Here is a 19,669-nt window from a genome sequence, read left to right as displayed (position 1 = left end):
TCTGTGCCAGGTTATGACACTTTTGAGGTTGCACGTTTGTTATCCCCATGGGCTCCCCCATGATTCATAAGGATCATTGGAGCCTATGTTGAAATTCCCCTAGGTGGTTTGTGTTTTCCTTGGCTGGCCAATCTATTTGAGAGGGGGTTTATATATTTCAACCCCTGCTCTAGTCGCTAAATATTCATCTCTCTTGGGTGAAGTTGGTCTAGACCTTTTTCCTTGGTACTGCCATCCAGATCACGCTAAGTAGTTTAGTATTGATTTATATATTAGTGTTGTTCCTGCCATTTATCCTACTTCCATAAGTTGACATTTGCTATATCCACCCAGGGTCAGTACAGGTGGCTGAGGCTTGGGACGTGGGGTCGTCCTTGTCAGGATGATCACCCCACTTAAGGCACGGGCATTTCTCCCCTCTTTGGCTGTTATTGCTAGATTCCCCATCTTTTCCCCTTGTTTATATTTGGTGGTTTTAATGTTTTATGTGTGTTTTTTTTGGTGTTTATTTGTCCTGTGTAAACACTGAGGTTCGTCCGTGCTGGTCATGGTTTAGTGGTTGCTACTTGAAGGCAAGCTGTCACTAGTTTAAATAGAAAAAGTAGTTTAACGTTACCAGAGTTGAGTCCAGGATTTATCTTCGACAGGATCTGGAGCATGTGCATTGTGCATATGAAGCTGAGGCCACCTTGCTTCACTGTGGACTCTGCTAAGTGCAAACTACTTTTGCTTTATTCACTGTGTGGATCCCCTAAAATGTAACTTTTATTAAATATTTTTTTTTAAATGTAATGCCTCACAGACACAGCAAGAGACAAGAAGACAAAAAAGACAAAATTAACTCCAAATAGGAATCAGAGCCAGATAGTTACAGCCCTTAAACCGACTAGATGAATAAGAAAGGGGTATTTGGTTACATTACTCTCCTAACCACCAGAATCTTTTTGACACCGTAACTAATGTAGTGTTACACTCTCTGAATTAGGTCGGGGGGGGGGGGGGGGGGATAACTAGAATCTACCACCTTAATGATGCGGTTTGGGGCTCGTGACACGATTGGTCACTTATTAGGGCTGGTTCCCAATAGATGACTGACTTAATGTCGGTCAATTAAGACTTTAATATTCAGTTCAGTTAAAACTGGTTAATACCCTAACCGTTAAATTATGAATGGTTCGATGACTGGTATGATGTTGGTCAGTACGAACTGATCAACAACCTGACTATTCAATTATAGCTGGTTCAACGCGTTTCTGTCAAGTATTGACTCATCAGGAACCTAAATACAAAATGACTGCCATCAACTAAATTCGGTACAATCACTCTCAATGTAGATAAGCGTATAGCTGTTACACATCAAAGTGAGGGTGCCCTTCAGTATAGATGTAGAGGCGCTCAAACCAACAGATATTTGAATTGGTCACCTTAAACTGAGAGCCCTCACAAACAACCTCAAGGTGTTGTTGTAACCTCAAGAATGCAAACTTGATAGTTACAGAAAGAATACCTGACCTAGAGGAATCAAAAATTAAACTGAGACAATACCCAGATAAAGCCGATATTAAATACTAGGCTAACTCTTGGGGAAGAGCCTCAGTTAGACCCTAACTAATTCTAGCATATTAGGAAAGAGTAGACGAGACAGCATCTCCAACTACTTTTTCTATTTAATCGCTACACATCCAATTCTCACAGGGGTCAATCAATCAAAGGCTGCTATGTAGTCCAGCAATCTTGCACCGCCATTGACATTAGTGGAGTTGTAGTGCGAGTTGCAGGTTTCTACAACCATGACTCCATGGTAGCAAAATGTCAGCCTGCAGAGATGAGTCCTTGAGCTAAGTTCCATCGGTGACAGTGTGGACACAGGTTGCCAGATAAGTATGCAAAGCACATCCCTAGACTCTTGTCTATTGAGCACCATAACTCAGTTCATGGTGCTCATAGGTGATGTCAGGTTCCCTTTAATTATACATAAGCCACAGATCCATAGAGCACTATAAAATGGTAATGTTGTTCTTCACATGCTCCCTATAGGTTATGGACTAATAATAAATTGTGCATGTCCTCTTCGGAGGGTCTGAAATATGTAATGATGCTGCATGCTTCACAGCATTTCTTAGTCTCACAATAACTCAATGGCAATGTAATTGCACAGGATATCGATTAAGAGAGAAGCCCATGTTGTCAGGATAGTTTATTGTAAGGAAAACCATTTGAGGTCATTATATACCTGACTGTTTTATTTTAAAGTATCAGATCCATCTCTGAATTATGTGTTGTGGGACTGGAAAAGAGAATCATTCTTCAATCAATTTTATAGATCAAGTTCAAAGCAGATGCACAAACCTTGGGAACAGGTAAATTACTTTGCTCTGAAAGTGTCTGAAAAAACTTCCTGCCGTTTAGATGGGGCTCTAATAGGAGAATAATAAGGTGTGCCCATGTCAGGGCTATGTCTGCTTCTGGAAATGCAACCCTAAAATGATTTGTGCCAATGAACAACCATAGAGTATACAGACTCAAACCACACTCCTATCATACTAAAATGGGGATTCAACCCTGTAATCTGAGCTACTGTGAAGAGTATGAGGTGTTTCCCAGCATAGACTTCTGTGGCATTTGACAGAGACCTCTTTGGACTGCCATTCACTGTGAACAGGCAGTTGCCCAAAGGTGAATGACTTCATGTTTGCACTGAGCGAGAACTCATTAGTCACTTCATTTCAGTGAGTTGAAACAAAGTGACTAGCGATTTCTTGCTTAGTACCCTTATTTACATGGGACAACTAGAGCTGAAAACATTGCTTCTTTGAGCAATTTTGGGGGGCCGGTAGTTTGCCTATATGAAATCACTCTCACGCAATATGTCTTGCATAACTCCACTGCCAACCATACAAGAAAAAAATGATTATTTCTGCAGCTCCTTTGCTCTAAAGTTGCACATACACCTTAAGTAGCTTTGGGCTGACTGCTTGTCTGGTGAGAGTTCTTTCTCTCGACTCTCCTTCGCACCAACACTCAGTTTGGCCAAGTGTTCATGTGTTTTCAGTGTGTAGAGGGAAGTAGGTGACTCGCCAGACTCCTCTGGTGGGGGTTTATTTTAGGAAAAACAAAAAGAACAGGCATTGAAAATCAACATGTGCCTTGCCTTCTTTGCCCTGACATCATCTGTTGGGGGAGAGACCAGAGACCCCCATTCACATATGACAGTTGCCCACTCTTGATGAAATTTGCAGGATTAGATGATTATTCCGTAATGTGCCTCATGTGGCAGAGTGTTAAGGCAGTAGAATGCAGTCATAAGCTCTCATGACCTGAAGGATGTGGGTTCAATCCCCACATGGTTCAGGTAGCCGGCTCAAGGTTGACTCAGACTTCCATCCTTTTGAGGTCGGTAAAATAAGTACCCAGCTGCTGGGGGAATAATAAACGAATTACCTGAAAGCGTTGAAAGCGGAATAAGTTGGCGCTATACAAACAACAAGTCCCTTCCCCCTTCCCTAATGTGTATGGAGGTCTTAAAGATCATAGGGACTGCCTTCTCACAATGACTTGAGGCGGGCAGCCAAAAGATCTCTGGTGCACTATGCCTCTATTCTTATGTGAATGCATGTCATTCATGCGCCCAACAGTTGTCCCACATAAAGGAAATGTATGAAAATTAAATTAAAGCCCATAATATATAGAAAAGAGCTGTGTCAACTGCTGATAGCACAGATGGGACACGGCTTCTGGACATACTTGTGCTCATCTCGTCAACTCGCATATAAATGAGAGCACACTGATGGTTTAAACGGAATATTATTATTTGAACTGATTAAAACCAGATAGAGAAATATTTTTTATGTTTCAAATTTGTTTTTATTTTCAAGCATAAATCTTGTTAGATTCACAAATGGACAGAAGAGGACCCACTGACTTCTATAAGAGTGTTCTAGGCATGATCTATGACTTGTGCACAGTTTATTGTGCAGGGAGGGGAAGAGGTGAGCTGTGACTATCACCTACTGTGAATGGTGGATACTGTGTTATCTATCTATAGGTGTCACCTTTCATTGTAATCCTGTCTGCGATGATAATGAGATGACTGCTCAAAACATCAGACTACTATTAGGCTTAGCGGTCAGTGTGAAAACTGATGAATTTTGGTATATTTTTTAAATATAGATGTGGTATTGAAAGTTAAGGAAAAAAATCACCAAAAATTCTTTAAAAACTCGATTTATACAATAAGTGTCATACAGAATTTTTTTGATGACACATTCCCTTTAAAGGATAACGACTTTCATTTTGCAACAGTCATCTCCCAACATGTTGGAAAATAACTGGCTTTGAAAGGGGCAGCCTTCTCTGGCCTGACATTTCCTGAACAGAAGAATTTAGTACCGCATTACATGGCAGCCAATCAGATTGCTCAACCCTGCCAGAAGGGGAGCCGCTCTTATAGAGTGTCCAGCTCATAGAGGACAGAGGACCCCCTCTATGATATCCATATGCCCACACAGAGGATATGGGCAGGGGCTATCTTCATGAGACCACAGGCACTCCACATGTATAAACACTAAATCAGTTGGACATGGTGTGTAGAAATTACATACTTGAAACTACAAACAATTACATTAGTCATATTTCGGAAAAAAGCATAACATTTTTTGCTTGATTCAGGGAATGTTTACATGTAGCAGATCTGTTGATCTGAAAATCACTTAAGGCCCATTTAGACACAATGATTATCGCTCAAAAGATGTCTTTTGAGCGCCAATCATTGTGTGTATTTAGAGGGCAAGGTGATCACTGAAACGTTGAGTGATCACCTTCGCTCAAGACAAGTCTTCTGCATCCAGCTGTTCTCTGCTCGGAGCACCCGGCTGTCATACAGCCAAGCACTCCGAGCGGAGTATGAATAACACAGCTGGACCGCTGTGTTCTTTTTAACCCGCCTGTGTTCAGGGAGCGGGATACAGCTGAAGCAATTGTATCAGCTGTAACCCGCTGCGAATTCCTGATAAGGCTCATCATTGTCTTTCAGCATGCTGCAAGACATCGATGAGCGACTGCTTAAAGGGGTTGTCCCGCGGCAGCAAGTGGGTCTATACACTTCTGTATGGCCATATTAATGCACTTTGTAATATACATTGTGCATTAATTATAAGCCATACAGAAGTTATCAGAAGTTATTCACTTACCTGTTCCGTTGCTAGCGTCCTCGTCTCCATGGTGCCGTCTAATTTTCAGCGTCTAATCGCCAGATTAGACGCGCTTGCGCAGTCCGGTCTTCTGCTTTTCTCAATGGGGCTGCTCGTGCCGGAGAGCGGCTCCTCGTAGCTCCGCCCCGTCACGTGCCGATTCCAGCCAATCAGGAGGTTGGAATCGGCAATGGACCACACAGAAGAGCTGCGGTCCACCGAGGGAGAAGATCCCGGTGGCCATCTTCACCAGGTAAGTAAGAAGTCACCGGAGCGCGGGGATTCAGGTAAGCACTCTCCGGTTTTTATTTTTAACCCCTGCATCGGGTTTGTCTCGCGCCGAACGGGGGGGCTATTGAAAAAAAAAAAACCCGTTTCGGCGCGGGACAACCCCTTTAACGAAAAGTGCACAATGTGAGTGCAGTTAGACACAACGATTATCGCTCAAAAGACGGCTTTTGAGCGAAATTTGAGCGATAATCGTTGTGTCTAAATGGGCCTTTACATTAGACTGGTGTTGCGCACATTTTTGTGTGCTGTCAGACAGGCAGGTTTTGTTGAGGCTTATTGATGCTGTTTTTAAACCCCAAACCAGATATGGATTTAAAAAAGAGAAGTAGTATCTGTCATTTAGGCTGGTTTCACACGGGCGAGAAAATTGCGCTACTTTCTTACGATGTGACAGTGCTACATATTGCATGTATGCGAAGCCCATGCTTTCCTACGGGTTCCTTCACCTCAGCGATGTTTTGTAGGCTGCTAAATTGCGAGAAAAACATCGCGGATTGCTAAATATTGTTGTGATTTGCGATGTTTTGTAGTCCATTTTCCCTTTGGAGCCTTTTTTGTGTGGTGCGATAGTAGGAAATCCTACAGTAAAAGCTCTAAAATAAGCCCCAGCTGCATAAAAAAAATACATCACCTAACAGCCGCTTTTCACTCCTCCGCATCTTCTCTGCAGCTCCCTGGCACTTGCTTGTAGCTTTCTCTCAATGCTTCCTGGTAAGGAGTTCACAATCTCCGCCTCCAGGAAGCACTGGCTGTGATTGGTTTTCGAGAGCTGCAGCTCAGCCAATCAGAGTCAGCGCTCGAGGAACCATTGAATGCCACACATAGTAGTCTAATTTCTTTTTAAGCTTGACCCATCAGGACAGTATGTCCTTGCATGGACTATTACATAACTTTTACATGGGGCTAGTAAATGTTCATGTATGAGAGGGGATCCCATTCAAAATTTTGCTACGGGGACAGCCTATTCTAGTTACACCCCTGCTATATAGGGTCCATATTTAATTTATTCAATCATTTCTTCATGTTTTATTTTATTTACAAAGTTGATCACAGAGACAAGTTTGTTCCCAAAGCCTTGTATTATATAACAGCTCGGTGTGGGAAGTAGTTCAAGTGCCTACAAGCACATCAATTTTTCATCTATTAAAGGGAATACCGAGATGTTAATGCCAGATATAACTGGCATGTACACCATTACTAATTACTACATTGCTGCAGACAGATACAGATAAGGCTGCAGATACAGTGACAAATATAGTTCAATAATCCATTTATTCTGTGCTCTAATCATTTTCTGAAACTCCTGGTGCGTACAATATATAAGAAAGATGCTCACTGCGTCCACAGCCATGATTATACTGTTTGTTAGGGAAGAACATGTCGAATCTTTGTAATAAAAGGCAAGAAATTCCTACTTAAAGCTATAGAGATTGAATGAGAATGTTAGCAATCCCTGAGAGATCAAGATCAATGTATGACCACAGACCTGAGCAGTAAAACGACATAACTCTACTAACTGCCTCATTCTGTCTAGTACACTTGGGTCCATTGTATTAGGCCGCCTGCACACGGGCGGAAATCCCGCCGCGGGATTTCCCGCGGGATTTCCGCCACTGAAAGTTTGCATAGGAGTGCATTACAATACGCACTCCTATGCAGACGGCCGCGGTTTGGCCGCGCGAAATCTCACGCGGCAAACAAACCGCGACATGTCCTATTTTTGTGCGGGGCACGCACTCACCCGGCCGCCGGCTCCGGTCTGCGCATGCGCCGGCTGCGCCGCAGCCGGCACATGAAAGAGCCGGGGCCGCCAGGCGCGGGTGAGTACGCGCTCGTCCCTGCAGGCTCTCGGGTCGGGTCCCACGGCGAGAATTCTCGCTGCCGGATCCGACACCCTCGTGTGCAGGCGGCCTTATATTTAGGATATAGTATTGCAGTACCCCAGAGGAGTACCCTGGACACCTGATATATGTGGGGAGCCGAGAGGGTTAAGTGTTGTCATGGCGGCAATTACCAGACTCCTTTCCCTGAGGGATGACACTCAGCCAAGGCCAGAGTGTATCTGCAGATCATCAAAGACACCCCTAGGATAAGAAATGCCAATAAACAGGAGGATGGGGGTAGTAGTTGTCATGAGTGACGCCACCGTTCGTACACACCGGTATTCTACACGGCGGAGAATAATTACAGACACGGATTTCTAGTACCTCGGGTCCCTAGGAACGGTTAGGGCCCGGTATGAACTTTACTTGAAATAACTGATAGCAAACAATTATTACATGGCAACTTAGGTACAATCTTCCCAGTGCAGGTAAGAAGAGAGATCAGAGGTGAGGGAGGATACGCAGGATGAAACCAGTCCTGCAGTCCACGTTATCTGACAGGTACCGCTCCTGGACAGGGAGCGCTCTGGAGGGGGAAGAGGGTAGGGTCATTCCACAGTCACTCTGGCAGCAATTATTGACTTTCAGTATTTGCACCCCGCACTGGAGACGCGTGGGTGTGACAATTAACAAGAGTACTTCTACGCAAGGATCCTGACTTTGGACGGCCACGTAGGAAATTTAAACAGTGGAAGAATTGACTAGTATCTCTGCACTGGCCTTGACAGGGAAAGTGATAACTTACAAAGGCTCACTCTCTGATCTGGGGCTCACTCCCCTCACATCCAAATTTCAGTCGCTATGGAATATCTCTCTTTTTCCTCCATCTTTACCACAAGGAAGCTGAAGGGGCTTCCATGTGGCTCTGTGTTGTAGACAGTGCTATACAGTGGATATCTCTACATTAAAGGGGTTGTTTGACTTGAAAAGAAAAACAAAAAAAAACCTGCTGTCCTTGCAAATAAAAAAAAAGAAGCCAAAAAAAAGAAGATTGTCTGTAATGACAATGGAAGTCACGTGACGTGACCATTGCAATCAATCAGAATCTGCAGTGTCACTGTTAAGAACTCCTGGTATCATGGCGCCTAGGATGTGAGCATTGATGCCAGGAGAATGGACAGTGACTCCGCGGCTTCTGATTGGCTGCACGATTACTCGACTTCCGCTGTCAGTACAGACCTGGATTGTCACAGGACCTGCTGCAATATTTCCTTAAGGAAGTAGAGTGGTGAGAATTGCTTCCTTTTTTTATTTCATTGCATCGTCAGCTGTTTCATTTTTTTTAAGGTGTTTTCTGGGACTAAAAAAAAAAAAGTTAGAATGGTTTAAAATGAATAAAAATTGAATACTTACCTATCCCAGGGACTACCCATCCAGTGCTGCAGCTCCGGGGCCTGCCACACAGACCATTACACTCAGCCACTCAGGTGTCAGCGTTGAGTCTCCTATGGCACATATCCGCCTATTGCTGCTTCCTGGTGCAGTGGGCACCAGGGCTGCAGCGCTGAACCAGGAACAGCTGGGATAGGTGGGTATTCAATTTTGGCGCATTTTAAACCCTTTTAACTTTTTTGTCCTTTAGTCTTGGAAAACTCTTTAAACTCCTTCTTCAATATAGTCAGAGTTAATAAGAAAATAGCCAATATGACAAAGCAATATGTGTGACCACATGATTTATTGTCCTACGACAGCCACGTTAGGTCAGTGAATTGGCTGCTATTTGAAGCCAGCACTTTAATATGTGGTGGAAACAGAATTATATTGATCTTTGTATAGAATGTGGTGCTACAATATATTGCATCAAAACCTTCATTTCAAAGGTCTGAAAGTTCCAACAGGTCCTCAGTGTGAGGTCCCGGCACTTGATTGGAAATTATCCTGAAGATGCACAGTTGACCTTAAATCAAACAGACTTCTTATCTGGTACTTAGTTTTAAAATGCCTTTCAACCCAGCAGATGTGCCATTCCTCTGTTTAGCTACAGCTGGAGATGGAGAATCAGAGGAGTCTGAGCAGACTCAAGGGGCAGAGGTGCCGGGTCAGCATCATACTGCTCAAGCAGCATCTAACGTTTGCAAAATATCTGCCCTTGCCGAAGGGAGAAAATAATACGTGAGCCTTATGAGATATGTAATCAAAGAACACCGAAGGGAAACTGCATTGTCAATTCTGTTTGTGCCACAGTGCAGGAGACCTTCATACGTCCTTGGCATCATATCAGACTGCACCATGATTAAACCAGCTAGTAAGAGCAGTCATGCTGGGCTCACGGCAGTAGTAGGTTCATGAAACTTGATCTGGAGAATATTATAAGAATATTTTTAATCTCTTCATTTCAATTAAAATAAAGAGTAAAGATAACTGTCATATAGAAGTGCTAGAATGAAAGCAGAATTCTGGTGACTATAACAAAAAAATGCCATTTTTATGAAAGCTGCCATGTATAATTAAAATGCCACATTTGTTAGGTAAAAATTCTGAATCACACTTTTTATAACTCCAATTAAAGTTACATTTCTCAAGAACTAAGAGGATCTTCCCTACTGCTCTCCCAGGACCTTTCATACAGTGTTGTCATAGTTTAGCAATTAATTGGCTCTTGTGTGAGACTCACATTATGATGGGCATATACAATGGTTTGAGGGTAGTTAGCAAGGTGCAACCTAGAAGATTGAGGGGCCAAGAAGCTTCCATCAAGATCTTCAAAATAGCAAACACTTCCTGTTTCTACATTTTAAGGCAGAAGAAGTCTCTGTAGAAAAAAGTAGTAAACATAAACTGTTAAAGAGGTTCTATGGCCGCCTGCACATGAGCAGAAATACCGCCGCTGGAAGCCTGCATGGGATTGCGTTAACAAATGCAATCCTATGCAGACGGCCGCGATTTGGCTGCGCGAAATATTGCGCGGCAAACAAATCGCGGCATGCTCTATTTCTGTGTGGGGCTCTGCGAGATGTCACTCACCCGCCGCCAGCTTCGGTCTGCGCATGCGCCGGCTGCCCGGCAAGCCGGCACATCAAACAGCCGGAGCTGGCGGACGCGGGTGAGTACACGCTGGTCACTGCAGGCGCTCGAGTCGGGTCCCGCGGCGAGAATCCTCTCGTCTGCAGGCGACCTATGGGAATCTTACTATTGATGATCTGTCCTCAGGATTGGTCAACAATAATTCACAGGTCTGCGATGAAAAAATTGTAGCATATTTAATTAGTGTGTTTAACAGTATTTTTTGTGCTGATTACGGTAAAAATAGTGAAAAAATTCCATCACCCCTAGATAAGTCACAAATTTCACCTGAAATTTTCTTATTTTCAGGGTTTTCAGGTTCGGTACGCGTACGACAACAAATGTAAACTGTCTGCTAGGCGTGACCTTGACTGCAGTCAGTGACTCAGTGTGGAGCCAGCCACTGTGGTGTACGCATCAAACAGTTTTGTGATACGGTATTTAGAAGAAATGGCTACTAGAAGATGTGTCAACTCTCCTGTTATATTTGTGGGTCTTATACCGTCAAGAAGCAACAAAGGAACATTTCTAATTTTGTTCAGAAGGTGTATTTTGCATACTTTGGTATGAAATTAGGGGACCAAGATAAATCTTGGGCTCCCCATATAGTGTGTTCTGTGTGTGTTGAAGAACTGGGACAATGGTTTCAAGGTAAGAAGAAATCATTTCGTTTTGGAGTACCCATGGTTTGGAGAGAGCCTAAAAATCACAGTGATATTTGTTCTTGTTCAGTGCAAGGTTTCAATTTAAAAAACAGGAAGGACATTTCATACCCAACCAACATACGTTCGGCTATTCGCCCTGTTCCTCATGGACCTGACTTGCCTATTCCTTCACCTCCGGATACCCTGGACAATATTTTAGACGATTTAGACCAAATGTCACATAGTAGCAGCGATAATGATGACAGCTATGATCCAGGTACCAATGACCCTGAACTTTTCTCTCAATCAGACTTGAACGATTTAGTACGAGATCTGGGCCTACAAAGGATTCAGCGGAAGTGTTAGGGTCTAGACTTAAAGAAAGACATATGTTAGCCTCCGGTGTTTCATTTTCATGGTACCGACTTAGAGAAAAGGAATTTGTCCCTTTTTTTTACACAAGAGGGTGAACTAGTTTTCTGCAACAATGTACCTGGAATCATGGAAATGTTCAACATAACGTATGACCCAGAGGAATGGAGACTTTTCATAGATTCGTCAAAAAGGAGTGTGAAAGCCGTACTACTTTACAATGGTAACCAATATGCTTCTGTGCCTCTTGGACACTCAGTCCATTTGAAAGAATGCTACGAAAATATTGGATTTGTTCTTAATAAGCTCAGCTACTCTGACCATAAATGGACCATTTGTGGGGATTTGAAAGTTATTTCCATGTTACTAGGTCAACAAAGTGGTTACACAAAGTTTCCATGTTTCCTCTGTGAATGGGATAGCCGTGACAGGAAACAACACTATGTCAAGCAGACCTGGCCAATCAGAAAGGCTCTTATTCCTGGAGTTAAAAAATGTTGAAAGACAAAGTTTAGTGGATCCTAAAAAGATCTTACTTCCACCACTTCATATCAAATTGGGACTAATGAAACAGTTTGTGAAAGCATTACACAAAGAAGGAGAGTGTTTCAAGTATCTTTGTGAACAGTTTCCTGGTCTATCAGATGCTAAGCTGAAAGAGGGAGTTTTTGTTGGGCCTGACATAAGAAAACTTTTAAAAGATTAAATCTTTGTCACTAAAATGGAAATGGAAGAAAAAAATGCCTGGAATTCATTTAAACTTGTTGTAACAGGCTTTCTTGGAAATAAAAAAGACCCAAACTACAAAACTTTAGTTGCTGAATTGTTACAAAACTACAAAATCTTGGGCTGCAACATGAGTGTCAAAGTCCATTTCCTTCACTCACATCTGGACTACTTTCCAGAAAATCTTGGGGCTGTAAGTGAGGAACAAGGAGAACGTTTGCATCAAGATATAAAAGAAATGGAGCGCAGATACCAAGGTCGATGGAATGTCAACATGATGGCAGACTACTGTTGGATGTTAAAAAGGGAAAATTCACAAGAACACAGCAGAAAAAGTACCAAAAGAAGCTTTTATGGAAAAAAAAAAACGTTTTTACAAAGACTTATAATAACTTTGCAACATACGTGTATCACTATTATGCTTATTTTAGCTAGGTATTGTTGTTTTTTTTGCTTTTACTTCATGTTAAAATAATAAAAACAAAAAAAAAAATTTCAGTTTTTTGTATTTTTTCCAAATACTTCAACTTTATTTTGTAGGCAAGCCTTACGTGATAGAAAAAAACCCATGTAATTTTTGAAATCTGTGCAAAAAGCTACATAAAGATGATTTAACAAAATCAAAACAATTTTTAAAAAAGTTTTTTTTGCAGACCTGTGAATTGATGATTCGTCGTCCACCACTTGAGATTCCCACCAATCAGCTGATGACTGGGCTCTCTATCAGTGCGGATAGCGCTGGAAGCAGATAGAACTGTCGATGTTGCAGCAACCTAGTTTTGTACTACAAGCAAAACTCTAATTGAAATCAATAGGACCTGTGCCTGCAGTACCAAACTAGGCCACTGCGATACTGACAGCACTATCTCCTTCCAATGCTGTCTGTGCTGATAACCTATACCGAGGACAGATGATCAATACTAAAAGTCCTGGAAAACTCCTTTAACCCCTTGAGTGGCAGGTTTCCTACCACCCTGTCGTGCCCACCAGGGCAGGTTTTTTAAAATGGTCTAATCATTGAATTTCAACTAGTTTTGCAGTTGCGTCTCAAGAGCCATAACTTTTTCATTTATCCATTGACATGGCCATATAAGGGTTTGTTTTTTGCGGGACAAGTTGTGATTTTTTAAACAGGGGGAGGAAAAAAAGAAATGGGGAAAAAAGAAAAAAGGGGCCATGTCATTAAGGGGTTAAATAATGTATTAACTTCCTTCTCTGGGTCATTACGACGCACATGGATACCACATGTGTGATTGTATTTTTGATTTTTTACAAAGTAAAGGGAGACAAGTGTTTTTTTAAATTTTTTAAATAATTTTTTTACTTTTTTTTTTTTAATTTTTTACAAATTTTTTATTTTTTTTTGCCCTTTAGGGGACTTCCACAGGGACCCATCAGGACCCCTGATCACATTCCAGGGGTCCGATGGTGACAGCCCTTTACATGCTGCAGTGACAACCCTTTACATGCTGCAGTGACAGCCCTTTACATGCTGCAGTCACATAGACTGAAGCATGTAAAGGGTTAACACAGCAGAGATCGGAGGTTTTCTCTTATCTGCTGTAAGAGCTGGTACCTAGCTGCCCTCTGACAGCTAACAACCAGCTCTCCCTGCCACAGAGACCATCGGCTTGCTTCTGACAAGCCGATGGTCTCTATGGCAACCTGTAAACAAAGCAGGACATTGCCGACATGTCGGCAATATCTTCTGCTGGTTTTTCAAAGCGCTTGCTTTGTTCTCTGTGGGTCTGTGCAGGCAGAGCACACTGTCACAGCTTGTGGCATTGTGCTCTGCAGCTCCCATAGTGATACATAGCCCGGAAATCTTCCGGGGTATATCGCTATGAGCAGTGGAGCTCGTCACGGAACTTTTCCGGGCGTGCCACTCAAGGGGTTAAACGCAACTCATTTGCTGTAGATTTGTGCGGCATCACCACTTTTTCTTCAATGGTCTTGGTCATAAGGAGTCATTTTTTTATCATAAGACTATTCTGAATCATTACATAAGTTTTGAGGTATTTATCTCATTCAGCACTTGACCTTCACCATGTTAATATCTGCCGCATTTATGTATAACTTTGGTCTTTGATGAATATTGTGGAATTTTAGTTTAAGTGCTTGATAATTAGATATACTTCATTGTACGGCTTTGATAAATAGAGGCTAAAAAGCTCTCAACATGAGTCATTTATCATTTCATGATTTAATATACAATACCTACATAAACTAGAACGAGCCAAAATGTCCTGATTTTGTGTTCACCAAATTTCTGGTTCCTGCTTCTTCCTAGAACACTTGCATGGACAATGTGCCAGAGATGATACAGTATAATAGTTCTCATATAGAGATGAGCGAACGTACTCGTTCGAGTATTAGGGTGTTCGAGATGCTCGTTACTCGAGACGAGTACCACGCGATGTTCGAGTTACTTTCACTTTCATCTCTGAGACGTTAGCGCGCTTTTCTGGCCAATAGAAAGACAGGGAAGGCATTACAGCTTCCCCCTGCGACGTTCAAGCCCTATACCACCCCCCTGCAGTGAGTGGCTGGCGAGATCAGGTGTCACCCGAGTATAAAAATCTGCCCTCCCGCGGCTCGCCACAGATGTGTTCTGACAGAGATCAGGGAAAGTGCTGTTGATGCTGGAGCTGCTATAGGGAGAGCGTTAGGAGTGATTTTAGGCTTCAAGAACCCCAACGGTCCTTCTTAGGCCATAGAAATCGCAGATCGCACCTATCTGCGATCTGCGATTCCTGTTCTCTTCTCTATATGCGCTCAATGGGGCCGGCGGCAGCAGCGCCGACCCCATTGAGAACATATAGAAGACAAATCATTCTTCTCTGCCACAGCTGTAACAGCTGTGGCAGAGAAGAACGATGTTTGCCCATTGAATTCAATGGAGCCGGCAATACAGCAGGTTCCACTGAAAGCAATGGGCTGCCCACGTGCGCGGGATGAATTGTCGGGAAGGGCTTAAATATATAAGCCCTTCCCTGCAATTCATCCAGAAATGTGTTAAAATAAATATATATATATATACTTACCTTGTCCCGGCAGACGGAGTTCAGCCGCGGCGGCCGGCAGTGGGTGTGAAGGGGGTGTGAGTCAGACTCAGCGCTGAGCCAATCAGGGGGCAGGTCTGACTCACACCCCCTTCACACCCACTGTAGGCCAGCCGCGCTGAACTCCGTCTGCCGGGACTAGGTAAGTATATACCGTATATACTGGCGTATAAGACGACTTTTGACCCCCCGAAAAATCTGCTCTGAAGTCGGGGGTCGTCTTATACGCCGGTAATACAAAAAAAAGAAAGTGTCAAAAAAAAAAAAAATCATTACTCACCTCCCCCGGCGTTCTGCGGCGCTGCTGCAGGCTGTCGCTCCCTCCTGGTCCCTGGCAGAGCATTGCTTTCTGGACGCAGGGCTTGAAATCCCCACCGCCAGAAAGCTACTGTGATTAGCTAACACACGCCGTCAGCCAATCACAGCCATTCAATGACATCATTGTCATTGGCTGTGATTGGCTGAAGGCACGTGTGTTTTCTGGAGGCGGCGATTTCAAGCCCTGCGTCCAGAAAGCAATGCTCTGCCGGGGACCAGGAGGGAGCGACATCCTGCAGCAGCGCCGCAGAACGCCGGGGGAGGTGAGTAATGATTTTTATTTTTTGCTCCGCTGTATTCCCAGCGTATAAGGTGACAGTTGGGGGGTCGTCTTATACGCCCCGTCGCCTTATACGCCGGTATATACGGTATATTTTTTTTATTTTTACACATTTCTGGATGAATTGCAGGGAAGGGCTTCTATATTTAAGCCCTTCCCGACAATTCATCCCGCGCACGCCGGCAGCCCATTGCTTTCAGTGGAACCTGCTGTATTGCCGGCTCCATTGAATTCAATGGGCTAACATCGTTCTTCTCTACCACAGCTGTTACTGCTGTGGCAGAGGAGAACGATCTTTATGCTGACAGTGCGGGGGGGGGGGGGGCACTCTTGCCGCTATTGTGGCTTAATAGTGGGACCTGGGAACTTGAGATGCAGCCCAACATGTAGCCCCTCGCCTGCCCTATCCGTTGCTGTGTCGTTCCCATCACTTTCTTGAATTGCCCCGATTTTCACAAATGAAAACCTTAGCGAGCATTGGCGATATACAAAAATGCTCGGGTCGCCCATTGACTTCAATGGGGTTCGTTACTCGAAACGAACCCTCGAGCATCGCGATAATTTCGTCCCGAGTAACGTGCACCCGAGCATTTTGGTGCTCGCTCATCTCTATTCTCATATAATGTTCTGACCACTAGAGTATATGTAGTCCCATTCAAATGGTACACTTTTGGTATGTACACAAATGGTACATAACAGATTGGAAAATAGGAGCGGCGGGGGAGAGCTCTCTATCTCTCCCTCATCGCTCACTCTCTACCCTGCTCACTTCCGCAACTCACCGCTCACCCCCTCACCCCCGCCGGCACCCGAATCATTTGAGACGAGCGGGCAGGTGCTCGAAAAGGCAATACTCGTATGAGTATTTGCCCTGAGCGAGTACGCTCGCTCATCTCTAATGGCAACGTCAAATAGCTTCTTTATAGTCCTTTTTTCAGTTTGGAGTGAATCTGGTTGAGAATACGCATCTGTGGGTGAACCATAGATAGAGGAGTAACTAGAAAAGACTGCGCCCCATAGCATATGTTTGAATGGGTCCTTACTTTAGCATGAACATTTACCAGCCGCATGTCAAAATTATGTGTAGGTTCAAGTCAGGACACGCTTTACTTTTATGTCAGGTCATGCTTAAAATTTTTAAAAAACCTAGGCAGCTACATTTGCCCTTATCCTTACAGATTTAGAAATAGTGTAACAAGCAATTAAGCACAAACAATTTCCCCATATCCCAAAATAATATGGTAAACAATATATGTAAGATGCATATATTATCACCATTCATAATACTTCCATATTGTCACTGAACAAAAACCACTAAACCAAGACCAAGATTACTAATAATAACACTATATAAGTGCCAAAATATACTGCTAAAGTATGATCAAATATTACTACCATATAGCAACACCTTACTGTACTGAAAAAAACTATACAGTACTAAGGCTTCCAATGCACTTGTCATGTGTCTGGGTTCTCCCTAAGAGACACAACTCATATCAGCCACCACACAGACACCTAGGGATTATTTTCAGGGAATGCCTTATTTTATTTAACCAGGAGGCTCGGTCGAGGTCTTTACCACTGCTTTCCAAAGTCTTGAGATGGTTCCCGCAGTCCTCGGCTGCCCACACAGTATCATTTCCCGATTACGGGAATTATAAATCCCGGTTCCACGATGCGATGGCTGTGATGGGTTTTTTGAAGTGCTGCATTGATTGGCTGAGCCACAGCGCTCAAAGAACCAATCATAGGCATCGCTTTATGGAGGCGGGATTTATGAATCCTGCAACCAGGAAGTGATCCTGTTTGGGCAGCCGAGGACTGCGGGAACTGTTTTGGGGCTCAGGAAAGCAGCGGGATGGACCTGGACTGAGCCTACTAGGTAATGCATTTCTATTCTTTTTCTTACATATAATGTAACTAGGGCTTATTTTTGGGGTAAGGCTTATATTTCAAGCCTCCCCCAAAATCTTGAAGAATCATGCTGGGCTTATTTTGGGGAAACACAGTATGTCCCTACATAGAAACAATGTCCCCTTTTATGCCCCCATTAGTAATCCCCTTTATGCCCTATCAGAAACGATGAGTTTGAGTTCCAATCATTTGAATGAGAATCCATGTCACATGATGCAGTGCAGATTTTTCCGCCATGGATCTGAAATCTGTGTCATGAAAAATAAGTGATATGCCACTTTTTGATCCGGATCTGTTTGTAATCTGTGTTGGAAATGTCACATGTGGATTTTTCCCATTCACAACAGCTAAATCCATGTGTGGATCTGCAGGGCTTGTATTTTGATTTTTTTTGCAGCTCTGGTATAAAATGTCTAGAATTCTTAGATGTTACATTGTAGTGAATGTAATTTTGAAAAATGTCATCTGCACTACAGTCTGTGGTGTGAACTTCAATGCCGAATATGGTGGCACAGTTTTTAGATGTTTGTAGTGTTTTTATGCAGTACCACAATTCAGCGTTCCATACAGTAGAAGCACTTTTAAGAGTATTTCTTGGAGCTCTTTCTTTAAAACAAAAAAGTGGCAACACTGTAATAAAAAACATGCCATTTTACATCAGACCTTGCAATGGTTTCTAGATGCTGTAACTGACTACTGGTGACTGGTTTAACAAGGACATATTAAAAATATGAGAATGTGAAAATTTTATCCAGCACCAGTATTAATTTTTTTTTTTAAATCCCTCCTTCATTGAAAACACATAAAAAATTCCCATGTGCACAGGGATTAAAAAACAGGCTAACGCATTTCGGCTGTCATGCAGCCTTACTCATAGCATCATTATTAAGAATATGTCCTCAGTATGTACCTGGCTGCTAAGGTCATCTTGGTCCTTGGCACAAACTATCCTCTTTATAACTTGGTTAGCTAGAATTTATTGCTGCATTTGAGATATATCATTAGTATAAAAATGCTTGTATACTATACAAGAAAATAAAATAAATCACAGCATTCAGCATATAGGCTTCACGATGGTGCCTTTTCTCACTTCAACTTCCTCTAAAGTCCCAGTAAGTATTCTACACCTCACTGTAATGACAGCCTAGTACTTAAGAAATGGGGCTCCCAGCATAATACATAATTGAAATGTATTATTCTAACATGTAGGGTTAAAAATGATTGTTTAAGTACCGAAACTTTCAGTTACAAGGAAATCGGGGTCATTAATCTTGTTTTACACTATTCAGCAGGTTCCTGTCACATTGAGAAGTGAGGAATAAGTAAATTTTATAATTAACTCTGCGTAATGCTCTGTTAGCTCCAAATATACTTTGGTAATAGAGAGCAGAATTACTCACACTGGGAGCTGGGCGTGGGCGAGCTTGATTTTTTTTTTCTCAAAAAGTTTTGTATAGGAAAATATTCTAAAAATTAACATTTTTGTTTTACCAACAAGGCCCTCTTACACCTGGTCCTATTCCTTCCTAGTACTGTATGTAAATGTCCAAACCAAAGTTTGTAAGGAGGTTGGAAACTGATGTGGATTTTCAGAATGCCCAACCGCCCATCATTGTATCTTTGAACTGGGAATAGTTTTGGTTGACATGGTCTGCTGATGTTATGTATTGCTACTGACATTATATTGCCCTGTTGTTGATGCCCTTCCCGCTGTTATGTGCACGCCATTCATAGAATGTTGGTGGAAAAATGTAGAATTCTACACAACGATAGAGATAGAGATTGCACACTTTAACATTAAGATGTTGGGCTTGCATACCGCCCGGGTGTTTGGTTATATGTTGGGGATGCACGAATATTATACCGTACCACCCCATGACTAGCGGTATGTTATATAAACAGGTTGTTTACAGAATCTTGTGGCAGTAGATAGAGTGTATGGGGAAGCATAGTGCTTGCTATTAAAGCAACCCTCCGGACCTGGCGA

This window comes from Eleutherodactylus coqui, chromosome 1 (genome assembly GCF_035609145.1).
Source record: "Eleutherodactylus coqui strain aEleCoq1 chromosome 1, aEleCoq1.hap1, whole genome shotgun sequence".
NCBI lineage: Eukaryota > Metazoa > Chordata > Amphibia > Anura > Eleutherodactylidae > Eleutherodactylus > Eleutherodactylus coqui.
This window is presented reverse-complemented; position numbering follows the sequence as displayed.